Consider the following 16,902-nt stretch of genomic DNA (forward strand, 5'->3'; position numbering starts at 1 on the left):
ATGTCTAAGCTTCTTAATGTAGCTGAACAAGGCCTTATGTTTGTATTTTGAACTGGGTAAAACTCCCAAGTTTGAACATGGTCTTGATTCTCCTAATGGTATGCTTGAAGGACTTAATCAACAGTTTTAAATCCATTTTATAATAGTGGAGTGGAGTATCTGTCCAGGAGCTTTTTCTTTCTGTTATAGTTTATTGATATGGAACTTAAAATATGGGTTTATTTTTACACTTAACTTAATACTTACATCAGAAGGGGATGGATTCAGGGCACATGCATCAGCTTACATCAGAAGGGTAGGGATTCAGGACATAGGTAGCAGCTTATATCAGAAGAGTATGGATTCAGGGCGTAGGCAGCAGCTTACATCAGAAGGGTATGGATTCGGGGCACAGGCAGCAGCTTAAATCAGAAGGGTATGGATTCAGGACATAGGCAGCAGCTTACATCAGAAGGGTATGGATTCAGGACATAGGCAGCAGCTTACATCAGAAGGGTATGGATTCAGGACATAGGCAGCAGCTTACATCAGAAGGGTATGGATTCAGGACATAGGCAGCAGCTTACATCAGAAGGGTATGGATTAAGGGCGTAGAAGCAGCTTACATCAGAAGGGTATGGATTTGGGGCACAGGCAGCAGCTTAAATCAGAAGGGTATGGATTCAGGACATAGGCAGCAGCTTACATCAGAAGGGTATGGATTCAGGACATAGGCAGCAGCTTACATCAGAAGGGTATGGATTAAGGGCATAGGCAGCAGCCTTGGGTACATGTTTGGCTGGGTAACTGTGTCATTTGTGATCATTACTAATATCAGTAAATAGTTATTTGTACATTAATGCCAATTTCAATGCTCAATCCATTGCTTGTGAAACGGTTACTGTTGGGTCCAACTTGGATGAACGTTTATACTTTGAAGAGTTTACATTAGCATGCTATTTTACTGAACTGAGCATTTATGTCTTCTGTTCAGTCAGACCTCCCAAAAAATTGAAGAGCGCTTTAAAAACACCTATGTAAAATAGACTGAGTTGTAGCACTCCATGAAAAAATATTTTAAAACTGCAGATTTTAAATATATTACATTGGCCAGAAGTGCTGCTGACTCTTCAGAAATTTAACACAGTACAGTTCCTCTCCGTTACTTTATAAGACACAGTTAATTAATTATTTTGATGTAAAGACGATCACTCCTCCTGTCATACTGCCTAATTTTGAACGTTTAAGTCTCTCTTCCACTGATAGCAAAAGCAAAAATCCATAAATATATCAACAGTTTAACAAATGGAAAAAATATCTTTCTTGTCCAAAATTTATCTTGGAAGAAAATTTTGGACAAAAATTACATTAGGCCTTGCTGATCTCTTCTTTGTGTTTAGTACCTCTCCCGCTACTGGGTAGATATGTTGGATAAACTGATATAAACCCCAGTTTAAAACGGAAAAAGCCTGTCTGACTTTTTAGAGGAGTGCTGCCCTTTCACACTTTTTAGCATTATTGTGAGGGTTATGGAACACTATATTTCAAGGTTTACTATCACTTTGCTGAATCACACTCGGTCAGGTCATCATATAATCGACTCAATTCCATGAAAAGTCGAAATGCTGAATTCTGGTAGAACTGAAATAAATACTGAATTTCAAACTCCCTACTGCTCTGGAGCTAAAAACAAGCATTAACATGGGTTTAGAATGAGGTGAGATTTGTCAGTCAGAAATATCGGTGTTCAGCATTTTTATCACTTGGTTTTCGGACGTCGTGCAAGTTGTATTATATGGAGTTTGATTTAGTAAAATGATAGTAGTGGATCTAGGATGTTCTGACTTGTAAGTTTACCTGCTTTGTGCAAACAAGTTTGAAAGCTTGTACATGGGTTAAGGCTAATAACATGCAGTTTAATGCCTGAAAAGTAAACTAATTCGCAGTACAGGGGATGCTATCTCACTAGCTCTCCATGAAACACTGAGCCACTTAGAGGGCAAAAACTGCTATGCAAGATTGCTATTCATCGATTTCAGTTCTGCCTTCAATACTGTCATCCCTCAGAATCTTACTTCAAAGCTACTTCAACTGGGCACAGACTCATTTATGCAACTGGATTCTGAGCTTCCTTACTGAAAGGCCTCAAAAGGTTCATGTGGCAGACAGCAGCTCTGGAAGTATCATCCTCAACACAAAAGTACCGCAGGGGTGTGTCTTAAGCCCTCTCCTTTTCACTCTGCTTTCACATGACTGCATGGCCAGACAGGAGATGAACAGGATCATCAAATTTGTGGATGCCACCACTGTTACAGGCCTGGTCTAAGACGGAGAGGAGGAGGCCTACAGGAACGAGATTGATCAGCTACTGGCCTTGTGTGACAACAACAATCTAGCATTGAATGTCAGCAAGACAAAGGAGTTGTTTGTTAATTTCAGAAGACCTCAAGTACCATACAAACCTCTAGTGATGAAAGGAATGACAGTGGAGAGGGTCAAAAGTACGAAGTTTTTGGGTGTTCATATCATAAAGAACTTATCCTAGTCAGTCCATGTATCCAGCACAAGTCAAAAAAGCTCAGCAACGCTTACATTTTCTAAGGAAACTTAGGAAGGCAAAATTACAAAGCTCCACACTTCAGACCTTTTATAGGGGGACCATTGAAAGTGTCCTGACCAACAGCATTACAGTCTGGTATGGGAGCTGTAACAATCAGGATCGGAAGGCTCTCAAGAGAGTTGTAAGGTCAGCAGAAAAATAATTTCCCTCCCTTACATCTCTGGAAGATCTTCACAAATGTCAATGCATTGACAGGGCCAAAAAAGATTGCCAGCAAGCCAACGCATCCTGCCAATGGTCTGTACACTCGCCTCTCCTCACGCAGGAGATACAAAAGCCTGCAATGTAAGACCACCAGACTAAATAGTTTATTTCCTCTCTACACTAGATTATTGAACTTTTGGGAAAAATGAACCATGAGTCTGTCGAAACACTCAACCACTTCTGTTACATAACTTAGCCTATCAACTGGCTTATTTTATGGATGTGCAATAACCAAGTGCAATACTAAGGTAGCTCACCTACACATTGAAGGACTGTAAAGTGCAATATACAAACTGCAATAATTCAGTCTAATCATAGATACGCTGCTATTGTTTCAATTTTAGTTTGACAATACGACCTTCATATTGTTCCTTGTCTCCTGTTCTGGGATGGCTGTGGGTCACTGCTGTCCTGCTTCACTTACTAATTGCTACTTATTAAATTTCTACTGTGATATTTTATAAATTTTTCTTTGTCTATATGTGCAACTGTTTCCTGCATTGAGAATGAAGCATTATAATTTCGTTCAGCTACACTGCTGTGTAGTTCTGAATGACCATAACGGTTTCTTTGACTAATCCATGTAGACCCGCAGAACTTGAAGACTATACTCTCAGTTTGCACACTATAGCTTCTACTGACACCTATACAGGGATAGGTACCCCTGCTGGCAATACATTACAAGTTCATCAAATGCATTAAGGCATAACTCTGAAGACAAACATTGTGGTTGGACAGGTACTTCATGTTTTAACTATGGACAGCTTGTAATCCTTATTACACTATTTTCAACAGTTGCATTAGGCAGCATCTAGTGTATGTTGCATCACTTTGTTTCTCCTCTTTAGGCTCAAGTATTGGGAAATCTGCGAGGTTCCCACAGTACTTATTTTATATCAATATCAATCTAGATTAAAATTGCTGACTTTATGAGTATTTGCATGGCTTTGTGGCATGGAGGATAAAGCCCTGATTACATCTCACTTAACCTGCCTGTATTAACAGCTCAGGTGATATTAGAACTGGGTGGAGGAAGGTGGAAACTGAGTATTTTATGCCAGCTTTTTGAGGGCGGGTGGTCTGGTTGGCTGTCTTCAGCTTGGAAGTCTGGGCTTCCTTCTGAAGATCTTTCAGAAACCATGGATGTGGGTTTGGCACTTGCAGACTGGTGATGTGCATGTCTGGGAACACACACATGTAGGGATCAGTGTAGGATACACTTGCAAACAACGGTGCTCACATCAGCCAGAAGGGGTTAGGTTAGAAATAAAATTTGACATGCCCCTGCTGTCTGACTTAGTGAAGTCTACTGGCCTAGCCCTGGTAGGGCAGAGGAAGTGCTAACAGCAAGGCTGAGGCAAAGCGAGAAGAAAAACTGGCACTGATCCTCCCCTTTGGATCACTTGGGCTGCTAGTACATATGATCTGTTGATGGGGCAGGACCACAGAAGGCTGTCGGATCTTGGATGGCTGTTGTACTAAAAATGCACTTCTTCATCCAAGCCAAATGTTCCTGCTTCAATGTAGAACATATCAACTAACCTATATCATTTCTGCATCTCTTCTCCTCTTCAAGATTCAGTGAAGACTGACCCACTTTAGAAACTAATATACCCTACATATACATACACACACTATATATATATATATATATATATATATATATATATATATATATATATACACACACATATATATATATATATACACACATATATATATATATATATATATATATATACACATATATATATATATACACACACACACACACACACATACACATATGTATATATGCGTGTGTGTGTGTGCATATATAAATCTATATATATATATGTGTGTGTGTGTGTATATATATATATATATATATATATATATATATATATATATATATATATACATATATATATATATATACATACACGTATACATGTATACATACACATACACGCATACCTGTACATTACACTCTGATTGATTGTGCATTGCACTGTTCAGGAGAATGTAGATACACAGCCTTTTCTATGTAATTAGTTTAAAGTACTCTGTTACTGGATACATTTCAGCATTTTTTTGTTTGTGAAATGTTTTGTATTCACCCAAGCTGAACCTGAAATCGGTCACTATACTGTTGTCCTCCATCTTGGGCTGCAGTGCAGCTTTGATGAAGTAATCTGACCACAGGAAATGATATTAGCTGTTTTAAGTGGCACAGATGGACAAAGAACTGTACAGCAAACTTAATCTCAATATTTAAATATATTCGCACTCACTACTACGGCATAGAGCAGCATGTGAAATTTCACAGCAGTTCCAAAGTAACTCAATGCTGGAGTGCTCAGTTATGTCTACAGTGACTCTGTATTCAAATGCACTTCTCGGACAATAAGTATTATGCAGTAGAGGCCCCATGGCAAAGTGGATAAAGTCCTTACTGCAGCCCGGATCACCAAAGTCTGATTAGCATCTCTGGCAGTAGAGAAGGATGGGAGTGCATCCTGGGAGGAGGGAGGCACCCTAGGCTCCATGCAACACTAGAGAAGGATGGGAGTGCATCCTGGGAGGAGGGAGGCACCCTAGGCTCCATGCAACACTAGAGAAGGATGGGAGTGCATCCTGGGAGGAGGGAGGCACCCTAGGCTCCATGCAACACTAGAGAAGGATGGCTGTGCATCCTGGGAGGAGGGAGGCACCCTAGGCTCCATGCAACACTAGAGAAGGATGGGAGTGCATCCTGGGTGGAGGAAGACAGCCTAGGTTTAATGCAATATTCAGAGTTAAGAGCCTGGTGGGCTCCTTACTGCAAAAACAGTGAAATGCTTTGCTGGGAGATTGCACATGTGTGTAAGCAAGACTGAAACTCCTAAGGGCAGTGATTGCATAGCAAGGTAAATACTGTTTCAAACTGACAGCTTTAAATTACTTGGTCATAAAAGTATGTTACGGCACTGGCATACCTAATCGTCTCACTGACCCTGGACGTGGGCTCGGTTGAGGCCAGGAGAGGCTATGGCAGATTTGATAAACTCAGTGAACAAGGAAAGGAGCTGGAGGCAGTTGACAGTCGGCTGTGGAGGGGGATACATTATGCAGTCAGTTTATATTTCTACCAGGCTGCCATGGCTTGATATGCTTTGTGTAGTATGGTGCAGCCCAGTGGTATGCAAAAGGACCAGTTTATGCTATGCAGTGGGGATTTATAAATCACATCCAAGAATACTAAGGATATTAGTAGTTTACTACCAGTTGCACATTACAGCTTTGCTACCAGTAATACAGCAACATTTAAAGGCATGAATCCGACACCAGCTGCCAACTCTTTAGAGTGTTCAATATTTTTACAAGGACTCATGCTTTTGCATTAATGTAATTCTGACACACTTACAGCTGTAAAAAAGAGGAATCAGATTCATTCACATAATGCTGATGGGACTTATTCCACAAACCCTGTACTGTGAATGTCCCTACATTTGTCTGTGTTCTGTCTTTTCCATTTAAGCTGCGTCTTTACTAAGTACTGAATTTTATACAGACTTTAGTACTTGTCAATATAGATAACATTTATGGGGACTCTACATTATTGACTGTATTCAGCCTTCGCCATATTCTTGACTCTAGTTAATGAATTTGTCATACATTAACAGCATCTGCATCCTGACTTTTTAAATTATCCATAACGATGCTGAAAAGAATCATTTAGCTGACCACTAATACAGTTACCAGGTAAAATTTAATGTAATATTTTCTTGTTTTATAGCAGATGAACGTTCTGGGATTAAAAACATGCACTGAAGCAGTTTGCTGTGTATTGAGCAGAAGCTAAGAAACTAAACCAAATGTTTTTAAAACATTGCATTTTTTTGTAATATGTGCACCATGGGAGCAAATTTCAGTGTGTCAGGAGTAACACTTACAGATGAAGGTGTTGAATAAAAAAGGCCTAAGGTATACTGACAGCTTAGCCCCAATGAAGCTACCCCCCACACGCACTTGCCCACATACACGAGCACACACAAGTACAACCTCTCCCAATTTCTTCCTTGCTCTCTCCAAAGAACTGTGTGTGAACAATTCAAATCACTTACAATATATGTCACTGTCTCAGGCAAAACATTGAGTACTACGATTGCCTCTGTGAAACAGTACTTTTGCAAAACTATCTTGAACCTTCCCGCATTCTAGCACAACCCACCCTCCTTCATAAATGGCATTTACTCTGTGGTCCTTCAACAGTGACAAAAATGATCTCATGCTTCTTCTTACAGAAACGTCTTTTAGAACCTAATTACCATATTGGTGTCACAAAAAGGTAAATACTGTTTCAAACTGACAGCTTTAAATTACTTGGTCATAAATCATAAAAAGTTATGCAGATCTTACATATACTGGCACTGTGATCTACGCCTTGATAGCAAATACATGCCTCATATTTTGACATTGTAAAATGATTTACTTCTATGTGGACAGTGTTTCTAGCCACTTTCTAGCAGGTTAAGCATAAAGGGTGCAACAGACAGTAAAGGTTAAATAGAAAGGCATTTTCTTGCTAAAATCCATCCAATATGATGCAAATAAATGACCTTTTCTGAGCCGCTGGAGAACTCTGGTAGCATGAAAAAACGGGCAGGAAGTGGGCCTCCTTCCCTGTCAGACTGATGGATCATGTGACTACTAACACAAAACTGTCCAAATAAATAGGATATAGGACATGGCAGAAATCATTTGGAAATCTGATGTCAACAGCCCCCAGAGATCATCAGAAGGTCCAGCTGTTTTAACAGATATCAGATGCTGCTATAAAGTTTAATACAGTTATTTCTAATAAATGCATAAAAGTGGTATTATAATTTATGTCTGGCTTCTTGTTCTAGTTCAAAATTAGAGGTGCTCTCAAAGTTGTTACAGTGAAGTGTGAAACTGTTAAGCTACTACCAAGGCAGTGGTGTTACAGAAAATTCTCTGTACTCTGACACAGCATTTGCTCAGCAGCTGTACACAGCACAGGAAGGAATATCATGGCTGAGCAATAACAGTACAGATAAAAAAAACACTATCCAGAGAGAAAACCCTATGAGGACATTACTAGGAGTTTTGGCCTAATTAGCCTTCTTTATGTAAAGGGCCCAAACTTTCTCTTTCAGTATGCCCTGTTTCTCTTAAATATAGTACCAAATTTTGATTTACATTATACTGTATATTAGTAATAGCTGCAAGCCAGACTCAATCAACAAGGTCAGTAGTTATACAATTTTGTGTGGCCTTCCACTTCCACTACTGACCTTCAGTCTCTTTCCTAAGTGCATCACTACCATGTCTGGGAAGATTGTTTTATATAATGTTTAAAGGAACTTGAATTTTAACTTGTTGGGATGGTGGCCTAATGATTAAGGTGTTTGCCTTACAAACACAAAGTGCAGGGTTTGAGTCTCACAAGGGATAATTGGCTAGGCTTACAATGGCTCGCAAAGGCAGTTAGCTTACTATGAATCTATGAACCTATAATGGAGACGGAGCACTCAATGCAGCCTGCATCTCATGCACACCACTGTCCTCCAACCCTACCCTCCCACTAAAGTTTAGCAAGAGGTATGTAGCTGCTGCATTATCCTCCATTCTCCACCAGTGAATGGAACACTACAAGAAGACCCCACACATGCACTGCTAGTAATGATAGTGCTCATTGTTTCAAGTTATAATACATTAGGATGACACAGTGCAAAGGAAGGAATACGGCACAGACGGGGTACAGTACTTTAGCATACCTCCTAACGTTTACCTCCTGAGTTACTGACCTAGATATTTGTGAAATAACTTCAACATTTAGGAGGGATGGAATAAAAGTGTGAAAATTAATTAGATTCATTCCTCCAAAATCAGGACAGTTGATAAGTATGTACTATACATGTGGAGTATGAACATAAACAAGTCAATAACGTTTATCTGAAAATACATTACAAAAATCTAATTAGACTTTCAGCATTAGGATCAAATTTAAAAATGGCACAATGAAGGCTCCTGCAGCAGTATAGACCAATGAGGAAATAAATGTACAAATACACAACTAAATTCTCATTCAATGTTACATATGTCTTATATTTTACTGTACAATGTATTCAAGTTGTGTCTGTCACCCCACATGATCAGAGCTCTATCCTTGTTAACAAATAATGCAACTATTATATATACAAGCATAATGCACATATAAATATGTAAATAAAAAAAAAAACATAATTCCACTCGGTCCTTCCAAAGTGCATTTTCATGTATATGTAAATTATAATAGTATGTATCAAACAGCAAAGACATCATGAATGCCTGTGACATTAACAGAACATGGTAGAGGGACAGATAGATCTCCCAGAGATTGTTGCTCCTCTGGAATAAACTCCCAGTTCATATGAAACAGAGCTCCTTAATGACCCTATTCAAGCTCAAACTAGACAACTGGATAGAAGACTGTAAATTCACCCTGGACATTCATATGTCCCTCATGGACAGGGGCAATCAGTGCTGACCACAGACTTAAAACCAACGAATATTAAAAACCAACAACCAAAAAGAACAAAAAAGATGGTGATAGTTCCAACTCAACTCGTGTTATTGGCGTTTCCGTCTACTGTTACAAGTAAACTTCATCAGACATCTACCATTCATTCACACAAGTTTAAATAACATGTGTGGACATGACATCATATTACTTCTTGAAATTCTTAAAGTTGTACTCCAGAATAAAAACTTGTCAATAAAGGACATACCCTTCTATAGCACAATATAAAACACCGACAAATTATAAGATTTTTTATAAAACCTCTCATATCTCTAATGATTTAAACTTTAGTACACATTTCAAAGAACTATAGTCATTTAAACTTGGGAAGGCGTGGACGTTTAATCTGAGTTGCCACAACAATTTTCTCTCTCCGACTTTAGTGACCAAGCTCCCCCCGATATCATATTGAACTTGGTCGATCACCAAGTAATGGAACTGGTGGTCAGGGTACTCGATAATATGCCTAGCTAGGGCATTAGTATGGTTGGCCTTAGAAATATTATATTGTGTTCATAGATGCACTGTTCAAAACAACGCTCCGTTTTTCCTATATAGAAACATGGGCATAACTGGCATTGAGCCAAGTATACCACTCCTTTCACTTCACATGTTTCTTTCCTATTAATATTGTAAATTCTACCCCCAATGTTAAATTTTGTGGTGACTTCTATAAATTTACAATAGTGGCAATGGCCACATTTTTTCATACCCCTCCATGGTATGTAAGGTTTCGTTTTAAATTCTAACAAATTTTTCAAATTCAAGCCACGTTTAGAAATAATCCTGGGTACATCAAGTAATCTCAGATTAATCCCAGTGTCTTCTTTTATTAAAGCCCAGTTTTTAATCAGAATGTTCCTAAGTGCCCTAGCATCATTAGAAAGGGAGGTGATGAAACTTAAATTGTATGTAGGATTAGCTACATTCTGTGTTGTAGAAACATCCAACATTTGTTCACGTGGTGTTTGACACATTTCACATTCTGTTGCCCTATTCAAAATTGCTATAAAATGTCCTACCTGCTTTTTTTGACGACTTCCTTAATGACATCATCCACCAAACATGGTGGGTATGCCCTCTTAACAAATATCTGTTTTAAGAAGTTGACATTCTTTATGATAGTCATCATCCAAAGTCAGCATTCTAGCAGCTCTATTTGCCCCTTAATCACAGATCTTTTTTGGTGATTGGGGTGTGAGCTGCTAAAGCGGATAAAGCTATTCAAATATGTTGGTTTTCTATATATGCACTCTACAGTCTTGATTGGAATAATTTTCTTGGGTGGAGAAAGCCAGGGTACCTTTTTGGCTAGGCTTATATAGGCCCTAGAGCCAACAGCCTAGTTCCTACCTATGTTGGCATTGTATCTACTGCTGATAACTTTGGACAATCTCACGTCCAGATAAGGGATAGAAGTCATGTCAAAAGAAAATGTGAACCGTAAAAAAACCTGTTAGTGAAGAAATTTCATCAACCAATTCTTTTGCCACCCTCTCATCACCTTTAATGATAACAAAAATGTCATTTAGGTATCAAGTGTACCAATCAACTTTTTCTTTAAACATCTGATTGGGGAATAATTCCTGCTCTCAATGGGCCATAACACAGCTGGCAAAACTGCCCCCACACAGTGACCCCATTGCAGCACCTGGTTTCTATAGGTAAAAGGAATTATCAAACAAAATAAAATTGTTAGACAGAATAATCTCCAACAGATGTTCAATCAGATTAATTTCTTTCTGAATCTATTCTTTTCTTAAATAAGAACTCTCAGTCCAAGCAATTCCAGTTCCTGGGGTATTACTATTTATAGGTCACACACGTCTATAGTGAGAAAATTATAAGTTCCAACAAATTCAAGATTAACAGCTTCCAAAAAGTTCCATGAATCGGTACATATTTGCGATTCCCCCTTTAAATATTTTTAAGCTTAGAATCAACAAGCTTAGCACAGACGTAGGTCAATGACCCCTTCTCATCCACAATGGGTCGGAGGGGTGGGTTGCCCAAATCTTTATGAATTTTTGGTGTTTCAAACATAACTGGGTACCTAGGTGCTGTCATATTCAAATAATTGAATGTATCAATATCTATGGTAGCTTCCAGAAACAAATCATTTATTGCGGTTTTAACTGTCTGGTAATCTATATTTACTTCATTTTTAGATGCACCTACATAAACATCGGTATTCAGCATGGTTTTTATTCTATTCTTATAATCATCCTAATCCATAAAGATCAACCCCCCCCCCCCCCAAATCTGGTTTCATTACCCTTACAACCTGTAGTTTCAAAAGTTCTAAAGCTTCTCTATCACTCTCAGTGATGTTTGACTTAATCAAAGGGTGTCTAGGCCCATTTAAAACTGCCCTGATGTCCATCTCACATACATTTTCAAAAAGGCTTAAGGTGGACTGTAATGGTGGATTAAAAATACTATTCACTCTACAGTCTTGATTGGAATAACCACTGTTGCCCAAAAAACAGTCAAGTTCAACCTATGTAAAAATAACTGTAGCTCCAATAAGGTTCTAAGCAAATCCGCCTGTGTGGTAGGTCACCGGGTGTGTTGTCATTCCTCTGCCGTTGCCTTAGGCGGTCACTATGTCTCACTGGTGTCTTGTACTACACCCTGCCGTTGGGTATCCACCATCTCCTCATTTAATTCATCCATATCCACATACTCTGGTGTTGGTTGCCCTCGCGCATGTTTTCGCGGTTATATTCATTCTGGGACTCTGGGGGGAGTGGATACGCTTTTCCATTAGCATAGTCCCATTGATCCGTTATTCATTTCTTCATTTTGACTTCCCTGAATTTCAACAAGGTATTGACAATACTAGTAAAAATTCGGGAAAAGTCATAGTTGTACCTAAAAAAATTAACATCCGTCCTGATGTCATTTTCTAACACTGTCAAATAATTTCTGAGTACTGTAATTTGTCCCTCATATTGTTTGATAAGCAATTCGAAGAACTCGCACCCCTGTGTGTCAAAACGATGCAAAGTAAAAGGGCGAGTTCCTCACTGTAGGGAATCTCCATTGCCTAAGGCCTTTAGGTATGTGCCTTCTACGGATACATTCTTTGAAATATGTTATTTCAACTTGTAATTTCCTAAGTTTAAAGAGTTTTTGATCAAACACCTTCAAATTAAAAACTATCTTGTCCTGCCCAGTTCTATTATTATCCATGCAAGTTTGTGATGAAACGTTCCCGTTACTGATCTTCAAAGTAATGGGAATACATAACCAATCTGCCAAAAGCAGAATTACTGTGTTGTCACTACTATTAGTATAGCTTATCTGTCCTTTAACTAGGAAAAACGGAGCGTTATTTTAAACAGTGCATCTATGAACACCAATATAATATTTCTAAGGCCAACCATAGTAATGCTGTAGCTAGACATATTATCGAGTACCCTGACCACCAGTTCCATTGCTTGGTGATCGACCAAGTTCAATATGATATTGGGGGGGAGGGGGCTTGATCAATAAAGTTAGAGGAGAGAGAATTGCTGTGGCAACTCAGATTAAACGCACACGCTTCCCCAGGTTTAAATGACTATAGTTCTTTGAAATGTGTATTAAATTAGATTAGATAGATTAGATTAGATAGATTAGTACTAAGCTAACTGCCCTTGTGAATCATTTTAAGCCTAGCCAATTATCCCTTGTGAGACTCAAACCTTGCACCTTGTGTTTGTAAGGCAAACACCTTAACCATTAGGCCACCCTCCCTACCCTAGATGAAATCATTAGAGAGATATGAGGTTTTGTAAAAAAAAAATCTTATAATTTGTCAATGTATTTTATATTGTGTTATAGATGGGTATGTCCTTTACTGACAAGTTTTTATTCTGGAGTACAACTTTAAGAATTTCAAGAAGTAGTGTGATATCATGTCTACACATGTTATTTAAACTTGTGTGAATGAATGGTAGATGTCTGATGAAGTTTACTTATAACAGTAGACGAAAGCGCTAATAACATCAGTTGAGTTGGAACTAACACCAAATTGTTTGTTCTTTTTGGTAGAAGATCACAGACTTGCTTTGTGAATAACAACCATCTAACCAGGTTCAGTTAGGGAACATGGGTATGAGATGGCTAGACTTGTAAAGGCCCTACGGCCATTAGCCTAGTAACCTCCTATGAACCCATGAAAACCTATGAATGAGTAACTTTCTTTTTAGTCAGTACACATAAAGATTTGAATTATCAGATTCTAAAAGCAGAAGACCAAGCACTCCCCTTTCAAGGATGATGTACTTCTACAGTTGCCTGCTTATACATTATCATTTAATAACTATTCTTGGGATCAGAAATAACCAACTTAGTGTTCAACAATGCCCACGTGATGACTTGTGGTTCTTACTCCCAGGTATTCAACAGAGGCTTGATTCGGAACACTGGGAAACGGAATTCCCCAAAGATAAATAGTATGATGTAGAATCGCCTGTCCCAACATCCGGAGGGAGAGTGAGGCCTCCTCTCTTCAAAACACCATCTGCTGGTAGAAGCCTGAGGATGTGCTCTGCAGTGAGTAAGACAGCACATTTCATTTAACATGACACAGCGTAGCCCGACAAGTGTGCGTGAAAAGGCCTCAATCTTAGGCTTACAAAGCTTTGATGAAGCACTGAGTAATGGACCATAAGCACTGAGTAATGGACCATAAGGAAGAAAGACCCAGGACGATTCCACCAGGTGCTAGAAGACAATATCCCACCATGGTAAAAGCACCAACCAGTGCGTCATTCTCTGGGCAGTTGGTAAACAGGAAGTGTGATACAGTGGGAGGAAAGAAAGGAGGGAAGGGAAAATGGGAGTGTCTCACACAACTCTGAGTGGATAAACAATGTACACAAACATCTTCTTCTGAAGGGCCTGCATTTCCTCTCCTCAAGAACAGCCTTAGAATACTTCAGTTTACCCGCATCCTTCTGAGAACATCATTGTTATTTTTACTAATACCCTCACAACTCTGCTTGTAAAAATATTTTCTGCAGCTCATCAATCCAATAGTTCATTATATGAGGGCAAAATCATTCACATTGCCTACCTTGACCTGGCCAAGGTACTTGACACAATACCCCACTCAGGCATTGTTGACAAACTCAAGAGGTTAGGTACAAGCCCATATGTCACCCACTGGATAGCCAACTGGCTCACAGACAGGACCCAGGAAGTTAGAACTGGGGAGTCCACCACTACAAAGAGGCCAGTCACAACTGGAGCCCCTCAGGGGTCGGTCCTTGGACTGCTCCTTTTTGGCATTTACTTCTCAGAAGTCAAGGCCAATGTCAGTGGTCTCTGGCTAACTAAATTTGCAGATGATTGCAAATTAGGAGCTGTCATTGAGTCTCACACTGACACAAATGTTCTCCAGGAGGGGCTCACACATACAAACAACTGCTGTCAAGAGTCATGGACTACAACTAAATGCCAAGAAATGCATAATAGTATCCTTTGGGAAGTCATCCATCCCTGGTAACTACTGACAACACACCCCTTAGAGCTGACCCAGTAGTCAGGGACTTAGGGACACACATTGATAGTAATCAAGCCTTTGACCATCACGTGTCTACAGTGGTGAGGAAATCCTTCTATGTTGTGAAACTTATAAACAAAGGTATGGCATCTAAGTCCAAGGAAGTCATTGTTCCACTGTATTCGGCATTCATCAGACCTATCATTGAGTACAATGCCCCTTTGGTATGTACCTAATCAGGCATATACAACAACTGGAATGTCCACACAGGTTCCTCACTAAAAGAATACAGGGCATAAGTAATATGTCCTATGCAGGCCACCTCAAGGCCCTATCCCTATATTCTGTCTCCTACATGCTTTTGAGGGGACATCTCTGCCTGGCATACAGGGCATTGTCAGACCCCACTCTGATGGACCTCCTGCATGTCTATAAAACAAACAGTACCAGAATTACACGTTCTAAAGTCTTAAACCTTGCCTGTGATACAAATAGGACATGCTGGAGAGATAGGTATATATCCCAGGGACTACCCCGTCTATAGAACATGCTCCCCATCAAGCAGAGTTCCTCTCTAATCCAATTCAAGTGCAGCTTGGACAATTGGATGGGAAACCAGATATTCATCCCTGGTTTGGCACCTATGCCTCTAATGGACACAGGTAACCTGTAAATGGTTCATCTCCCAGTCCCACCTTTACACTTATCAAGAGTATCAGAACTCGTCAGAGATTTGGGATGCATGCCTAGGCTTAAAAAGGCCCTTGTGGTCGTTAGCCTAGTAAACACCTATGAGTCAATGAACCTATATTGTAATGAAGTTTTATTTTCTTTATATTTGTTAACCAGGACAGAGCAGTGATCCATATGGACATTTGTCAGATTCAGGCCCAGAGCACTGTCGACTTAAATTACTTGCTCAGAGATATACAGCTAGATGCTAAGGGAATACATTCCCTGCACCAAATCACCCAAGAATCAATAAAATCTCACTGAGATATATTAAATAATTGTTTGTAAGTGGATAATTTACTCACCAGTTTGGTGTTCATTCAGATCTTGTGAACGATAGTATTTGACCTACTCAATGTATTCTTCCATGCCACTGCAAGATAGCAATCTGTCATTTACTATGACTGATATCCCGCAGTCTGTCTACCTGTCCCAGGAGGAGTGGACTGTGGCTGAACAGAGCTATAATGCCTCAGGGAAAGTGTGTTCCCTGTACACAGTTCTCTGGTGGGACCTTATGCACTTAGGGGAATGAAAACTTAAAAACATTCATGTCAGCTACAAGGGTCCTTATTATTAGAATGCAGCAAACTTGTGGGTGATGAAATCTTTTCTGTAGAATACACTTGATCTTTTATCAATCTTCTCTACAAGCGGTGCACAGAAGCTCAGAGATAAGCCTTGGAGAGGACTCTAATGAAATTGTTTGACTTTCAGATGAGACATAAAACTGTGGCCCTCTATGCTCTGGTCAAATTTCCCACTTGTAATATGACACATCAGGTCTCCCCTGAAAAGAGGCCACTAGACTAGTGGGACTAACCTGGTCAACAAAAGGTTCAACATCTACTAATGCAGAAGTATCTTTTATACTGTAATAGTTTGCATTTATTCCATACAAACATGTACTCATTATCAAATTAATGTATAATTGTTAATGTGTATTACTTGATGTCTGTTCATGTACATTACAGAATGTCAGTTTAAAATGCTTGTTATATGTTGGAGCTTTTCACCCCGGTCCTCTGCTGAAACGGGGTTCTTGACCACACCCTTTCAGGCAAACTCATTAATTAAAAGCAAAATAAAATAAAGTACAAATAAATAAAATACATTAATTACTGGCACTGATGCAATGAAAACGCAGGAAAACAATGCACTGCACTGCATGCAGCCCCCGTAAAAAAAGTGAAAAAGGGGAGACACTAATTAACAAAACTTTTCTTAAATGAATGCGACTGTTATGTGACATAATAGTAATAATAAGCACGAGATGGTACCCCATAGCAAAAAAAGTAACAATGCAAACATACTGTTGTTAAAGAG

At 39.2% G+C, this 16,902-nt stretch overlaps 1 protein-coding gene across 1 annotated transcript in view; it reads right to left on the bottom strand.

Moving 5' to 3' along the window:
* Positions 1-16,902, bottom strand: part of H6PD (hexose-6-phosphate dehydrogenase/glucose 1-dehydrogenase) — a 604,336-nt gene that overhangs the window by 236,997 nt on the left and 350,437 nt on the right. The window lies entirely within an intron of this gene.

Source organism: Protopterus annectens, chromosome 2.part1, assembly GCF_019279795.1.
Source record: "Protopterus annectens isolate FY-2018-M chromosome 2.part1, PAN1.0, whole genome shotgun sequence".
NCBI classification, from domain to species: domain Eukaryota; kingdom Metazoa; phylum Chordata; order Ceratodontiformes; family Protopteridae; genus Protopterus; species Protopterus annectens.